Source organism: Amphiura filiformis, unplaced genomic scaffold, assembly GCF_039555335.1.
Source record: "Amphiura filiformis unplaced genomic scaffold, Afil_fr2py scaffold_209, whole genome shotgun sequence".
NCBI lineage: Eukaryota > Metazoa > Echinodermata > Ophiuroidea > Amphilepidida > Amphiuridae > Amphiura > Amphiura filiformis.
The window spans coordinates 61,509-67,594 of record NW_027305673.1 but is presented as its reverse complement, the minus strand read 5'-3'; the positions used below and the strand labels follow the sequence as shown (position 1 = coordinate 67,594).

Below are 6,086 nucleotides of genomic sequence, written 5' to 3'. Positions count from 1 at the left end.
AGCCCCCAGAAACCCTGAAATGGCCCCTGGTTCCATCTAAATTTAAGCTGACCAGGGCCACTTTTCTTCAGAAACTGGCCCCTGGTCACTACACCCAAAAATTAAATTCTATAGCCATTAATGCATGATGAACTTATCCAGAACAAATATTGTCCCCTTGTTGATTAGAAGTGGCCCCTGGTTCCATGTTGAATGAAGTGTACCAGGGGCCATTTTGTGTAAAAACGAGCCCCCTAGTTCATCATTTCTTATTTTCACCCAAGCTTGCACACAACAACGATCATGACGATTCATGAAATTTAAATGCATGTATAAATAAGAATAAACATAAAATACATCAAACCTCTGACTGAAAGACTGAAGCCAATTGAAACTGGGTCGTCAAAAGTTGAAGTTGAATCCCAGATCCGAAGACGAACCATGGAACACGAAAATTGATGTCACGTTGTTCTCCGACTCCAGTCAGAATTGATGTTTAAGCTTACATTTGTAATCATATAACTTTACACGACCAAGTTTGAAGTTATTATTCAGCCATTATGTCGTTTCGAATAATTCAGGCATGGCCATGCTGATCTGCTAGCTGCTTTGACATGTCATACTGTCTAAAAAGCGAATTTCCCAAAATAAATTCCAATGTTTGAAAATCGTTCTGTGTCACCATCAAAACCGCAGCACGATAACGAGATCATGCAGTCGTTTCCGTTTCTCACAAGTGGCACCGTTCGGCAACACTGCTGATGAGTGCATTCTGCCACGCCGCGCTGAGAATACCAGCAACGGTGGCAACGGTGTGCTAGATAACCTCAGCATACAGCATATATTTTAGCATCGGTACTTACGGTGTACTTGGGTATACAAGTGCACCGTACAAACGGACGCTAGCATATTACACGGGTGTGTCATCCATGATTGAATGTCACCAATGCATGATGTAAGAGAGGCGAGTGCACAATCAATGGACGACTGAAATGCTGGGTCAAATTTGGTATACAGTTGCACGTCATCTGCATAAAGATGGTAAGAAAGGCGGTGTTCACATATGATTCTTCCAATTGGGATGGTGTAGATGCTGAAAGATACAGGACCAATACAATTGACCCCTGAGGCAGAACGTAGTCAAGGGCACACTTCGCTGATTGGCAACCATTTACACAGACACTGGTGGTTCGTCTGCTGAAGTATGATTTCATCCACTGAAGTTCTTGATGCATTCGCTGAAAAAGGATGTTATGGTTGACCGTGTCAAAGGCGGCACTCAAGTCTAATAACACAAGAAAGACCCCTTGTCGATGATGAAGAGATGTCATAATATCATCTTTGACCTTTAATAATACCGTCTCTGTGCTATGTGCTGCACGATACGCCGATTGCAGTGGCTCACCCAAATTATTATCTTGCATATGTTTTTAATGCTGTTCACAACAATTCTCTCAATAACCTTAGATAAGAACTTAATGTTCGATACAGGTCTATAGTTCTTTAAAATGTTCCTATCAAGAGATGATTTCTTAATCAACGGACCTATGATGGCATGTTTTAAAGAATCCGGGAACACACCTGTACTGTAGATAAAGACACTTTGACAATTCTGGTAATGGCATTGACAAAAACCTCACAGTTGCTTTCCAGAAACCAAGTGGGAACTGAATCTAGAATAAAATGTTTAGCTGCAAATCCATTAAGGGATGGGGTATGAACGTTTGGACAGTATTTATTGTGGGACATTAGAGCACATTAGACATATCAAATTGCATTCTGAATACAAAGAATTTCCTTCTGATATCAAATTTAATTTTGATTTTTTGAAATTTGCAATGTAATACACATTTTATGGCAAATGATTAAAAATCGACATTTTTGATATTTAACAGTACACAAAGTAAACTTTATAAATCTGATGATTTATACTTAAAGTGTACATAGGTGGGATGAAAATCCGACGATCAATTGAAAATTTTGACCTTTTGTATTGAAGACATGAATTTTTTTCCCAAAACACCAAAAAAAAAAAAAAAAAAAATCAGTTAGGTCTTTTGGGAAAAAAATCCATATCTTCAATATGAAAGGTCAAAATTGTCAATTGATCGTCGGCTTTTCCTCCAAAGTTGTACACTGAAATCAATTTACTACTGATCTACAGTCATCTACCTCTTGCCCTAAGGCTTTTACCTTTCAATACATCAGATTGGTGCAGGCAAATGTATTTAGGACAAATGTTAACATGTAAAGAATTACATGTGGGGAGTGAGCAAACATGAAACACAATCTGATGACAAACTGCAACATTGAACTGAAAAAGGAACAAGAAAATAAAACAAACTTAACTGCGTCCAGCAGTACTATCAACAGAGACGTACATTTTAGCACAGGGAAAATCAAAATATCTTTAAAATGTCTGAAAATTATGTCTGAAACTTATATTTTTAGTTAGTAACTCAGTTAGTAACTCGATCTAAATTTAAAATATCCAAAATATTACTCATTGCTATGGTAAGAACACTTTTTTGAACAGCATGTGCAAAGAAAACATACACACAGTTCTATACACTCGATTTCAGAGAAGAACGGCAGTTCCTTGCTCATATATTGACGCGAGCAACCTGTTAATGAGTAACATATTGTATTTAAGCTATTGTGTTTAAGCTATAGACTTGTCTGTAACAATCAAATGGGTGCCACAACTTTACACGCTTTGCGTTTCTGTGGCATCCACATCTCTCATACCACATTATTAAAATATTATTTTGTAATATTAATATTGGTATCTCAATTGTAAATTATTTGGCATTGCATTATTACTAATTTATTACAAAATGTTTTTTTTTTCTATATCATGTTATTTATATGTATGTGTGTTGAGATGGAAATAAAACTGAACTGAACTGAACAGAACTGAACATACATGGCAGAGGTTTGTGTGCGCAGGCCAACACTTTGCCACGTAATCAGCCAATCACAACCCCACTTTCGTGTTAACGCTGTGTACGCTCTGAAAATGTAAACAACTGCCATTCTTGTCTACCAAAAACTGTAGATTAGGCCATATAGATTGGTGTTTCTGAAATACTACACAGATTGACGCTCAGTAAAAAGTTGGATCCAGTTAATTTTTCATAGAATATCTTAAACCATGGCCCCTACATGAGGATTGAACATGAAACAGGATCTAATTGTTTTGTTTTTAAGCCTTTCCTAATGTATTTATAAAGTAACATGCCACTTTTCCATTTTTCAAAACATAATGTTTCCATTTTAAGTTGTTTTGGCTAGATGCAAACAAGCTATGGTATAATTTTTTTCTACTGATAGCAATGACAAATTGTACTGAATGATTGAAAATTGTGCACTCACCCACATGTTGCTCCTCTCCAATATTTAAGTGGTACATTCCTCACACACCAGCACTCAGCTTTTGCCTACATGTTAATCAAGATTGGTTGAATTTTCCCCAGCCATATTAATAATCTACATACAGACAACAGAAATACAAACAAATTGCATAAGAAGAAAATTCACATTTAGACAACTTTAGTGTTGCAAACATGACTGAGTAATAAACAACGAAAAAATGGCCTTGGGTTATCACAAAAAATAACAGAATGAAGCCTAGCCTAGAGAGGTAACAATGGCAATTTGGGTTACAAGCTCTGATGATGAATATTAGGGTTGCAAGCCTTGCGTAGGGTTATTGGTGAAAATTATGGTTAGCACTGATGAAAATTAGGCCTATGATTCAGTTAGGGCTAGGGATATGGTTACATGTAGGCCCCCCAAAAAATGTTTGTCTGTCCACGTCCGACCGACCGTGTACGCTGGTCCCGACCGTGTCTTTTTTTTTTTTTTTTTTTTTTTTTTTTTAATTTACGTTGAATGTGCTAGTAAAACAGTGGTTAGTATAAATTTAAAGAAAGAAAATGTAAAGAAAATGAACAGTATAACATGCAGAACCATCTCAAGAGTTAAACCAGTAAAGTGCTGTGTGTTTTGACTTATTTACCAGTCTTCAAATTGTCAGTTTCAAGTGCAATATCTGTAAAAAAAAACCCGACCTACCGACTCAACTGTTTCATAAGCCTCTATGGACAAACAACCTTGTTTTTGGGCCTTAGGTTTATGGGCATATGCAGGCTGAGGATTGTGAGCAGGGTCGGGATTATAGACAGTATCAGAGGGGATTACTCATCTCAGTCAAGTTAGCTCAATCGATAAGGCGTTCGACTATGGTGCGAGATGTTACGGGTTCGAACCCTTTACTGCCAATTTGTCTTGTTGTAACCTGTACGAAACTCGGGAGCTGATCCTGGTTGCAAAGGCGATTGTGGAATGTCTAGTCACAAATAGTCACAAATCACCAGGTTTATAAGCTAAACAGACAAGAAAACACCACCAAATTGATATGCTAAACATTAAAGTAAACTTGAAGCATTTGATAAAGGCAGTTTGAAAATTGCAATAAAAATGCACCAATAAATGCTTCCCCGTTGACTAACTGGGGAATTAAAGTAAGTAGGCCTGAAGAAGAAACCCTGAAAATCCACCCAAAATTCAGGAAAGAAGACATGAATTTGGCCTTAAAAGCCTCAAAATTGGCTGACAATATATGGAAATTTGGCAAATCAGAATTTCCTGATTAATCCTGAAAACATACATCTTTGAAAGGGTCCTTCTTTCTTAACCTGAGAGCATCTTATTCTTAGCACTTTGAAACTTACACTTTCTGCAAATTGAAGGTCAGCTGGTGGCAGCCAGTGCAGAGAAAGAAGAGTCAGTGCATGGATTTTGCAGAAAATTGCTGACTAGATCACCCTATGCCATACAGGTAAATGCCAGATCAAAATAGCTTGTTGTTTCTGAAATACAAAACGTTTTTAAAGCTAATTAGTAAAATCACATATGTGTGGGGGCCAAAAATCATACAGGTGATAGGTCTGGTGGTCACATTCAGAGAAAGCATGCATCCTCATTGTACAGTCTGATTTTATGCAGTTTTGAGGCTCACACATTTGGGAACCCCGTAAATTCAAATCGAGTGAAAATAGTGATAGCTATGTGGGCTAGCTGTTTCACAATCAGGGAAGACAAGTGGGTTTCACAAGGGTGCAAAATCAGAGTGTCTTAATGTGATTGTTTAAGGGTAGACGAGGTGTTGTTGGTCGAAACAACCAAAAAAAATCGATTTACATTCTCTAGATCAATAAATTATTGACAAGTAACACCTTGATGTTTTGCAAAAGTTCATTCTACAAATTATATAATTTGAAAACTTGCTTAATTTATTGTTGTTTTTGAGTTATATGTACATTTTACAAAAGTGTTGTTGTTTCAGCCCTCTTTACAACATAACTCAAGAACCACATGATCTACAAAATTATTTCTGTGATATTTGAATTCTTCTACACGCTCGCAAGGAAATGAGCAATGCAATTTTTGCCAAAGCTCATTACCATTCGCAAGATGTTGTGAACTACCAAATCGCAACACTTTAAAATAGTGTATTACTTTTAGCGGTTTAAATATATCAAATTTTCAAGTTCTAACAATTATTTAGCCAATTAACCACTATTTTTTTTCAAATATTATTTTTCAATTGGATATATATATGAAGGTAAATGGCCAAATACCAAGTTTACAAATACAATGATTTGATGCTGCTTTTTTTCAACTCCAAAGTGGGCGTTTTGGGTGGGCGTTTATTTTTTACCTTGTTTACCTAATTTTTTTCGTAACGGGCATTTATTAGAGACAAATTTACGTATGTTATAGAAGGGTCCTGAGACGTTCTAATAGCTTTTCTGATGCAGCAAATGTATTGCAAGTTTACGCAGGACTTGTACCAGTAGTCCTGCAGCTATTTCACTGTATCGACATCTCTGTCACTTCAACATTAATGGTACCCTGTAGCAAATTGAAAATACCCTGGGCGGGTGCTTATTGGGGCATGGGCACTTATTGGAACGAATACGGTACCCTGATTGTGAAACAGCCCATGTCAGATATTGTCGTGTGAATTATACCATAGATTTCATTATTGAAAGGGATTTAATCATGTTTCACAGTTGTTCGATTACCATTTAACAACTTGT

The 6,086-nt window shown here is 36.7% G+C and overlaps 1 long non-coding RNA gene across 1 annotated transcript; it reads right to left on the bottom strand.

Moving 5' to 3' along the window:
- Positions 1-2,164: 2,164 nt before the first annotated feature.
- Positions 2,165-4,834, bottom strand: LOC140145308 (uncharacterized). The gene is made up of 3 exons (XR_011858022.1): positions 4,716-4,834; positions 3,355-3,468; positions 2,165-2,293 (listed from the first exon to the last, which is right to left on the bottom strand). It is a non-coding gene; the product is annotated as an uncharacterized lncRNA (long non-coding RNA).
- Between the last annotated feature and the right edge of the window lie 1,252 nt (positions 4,835-6,086).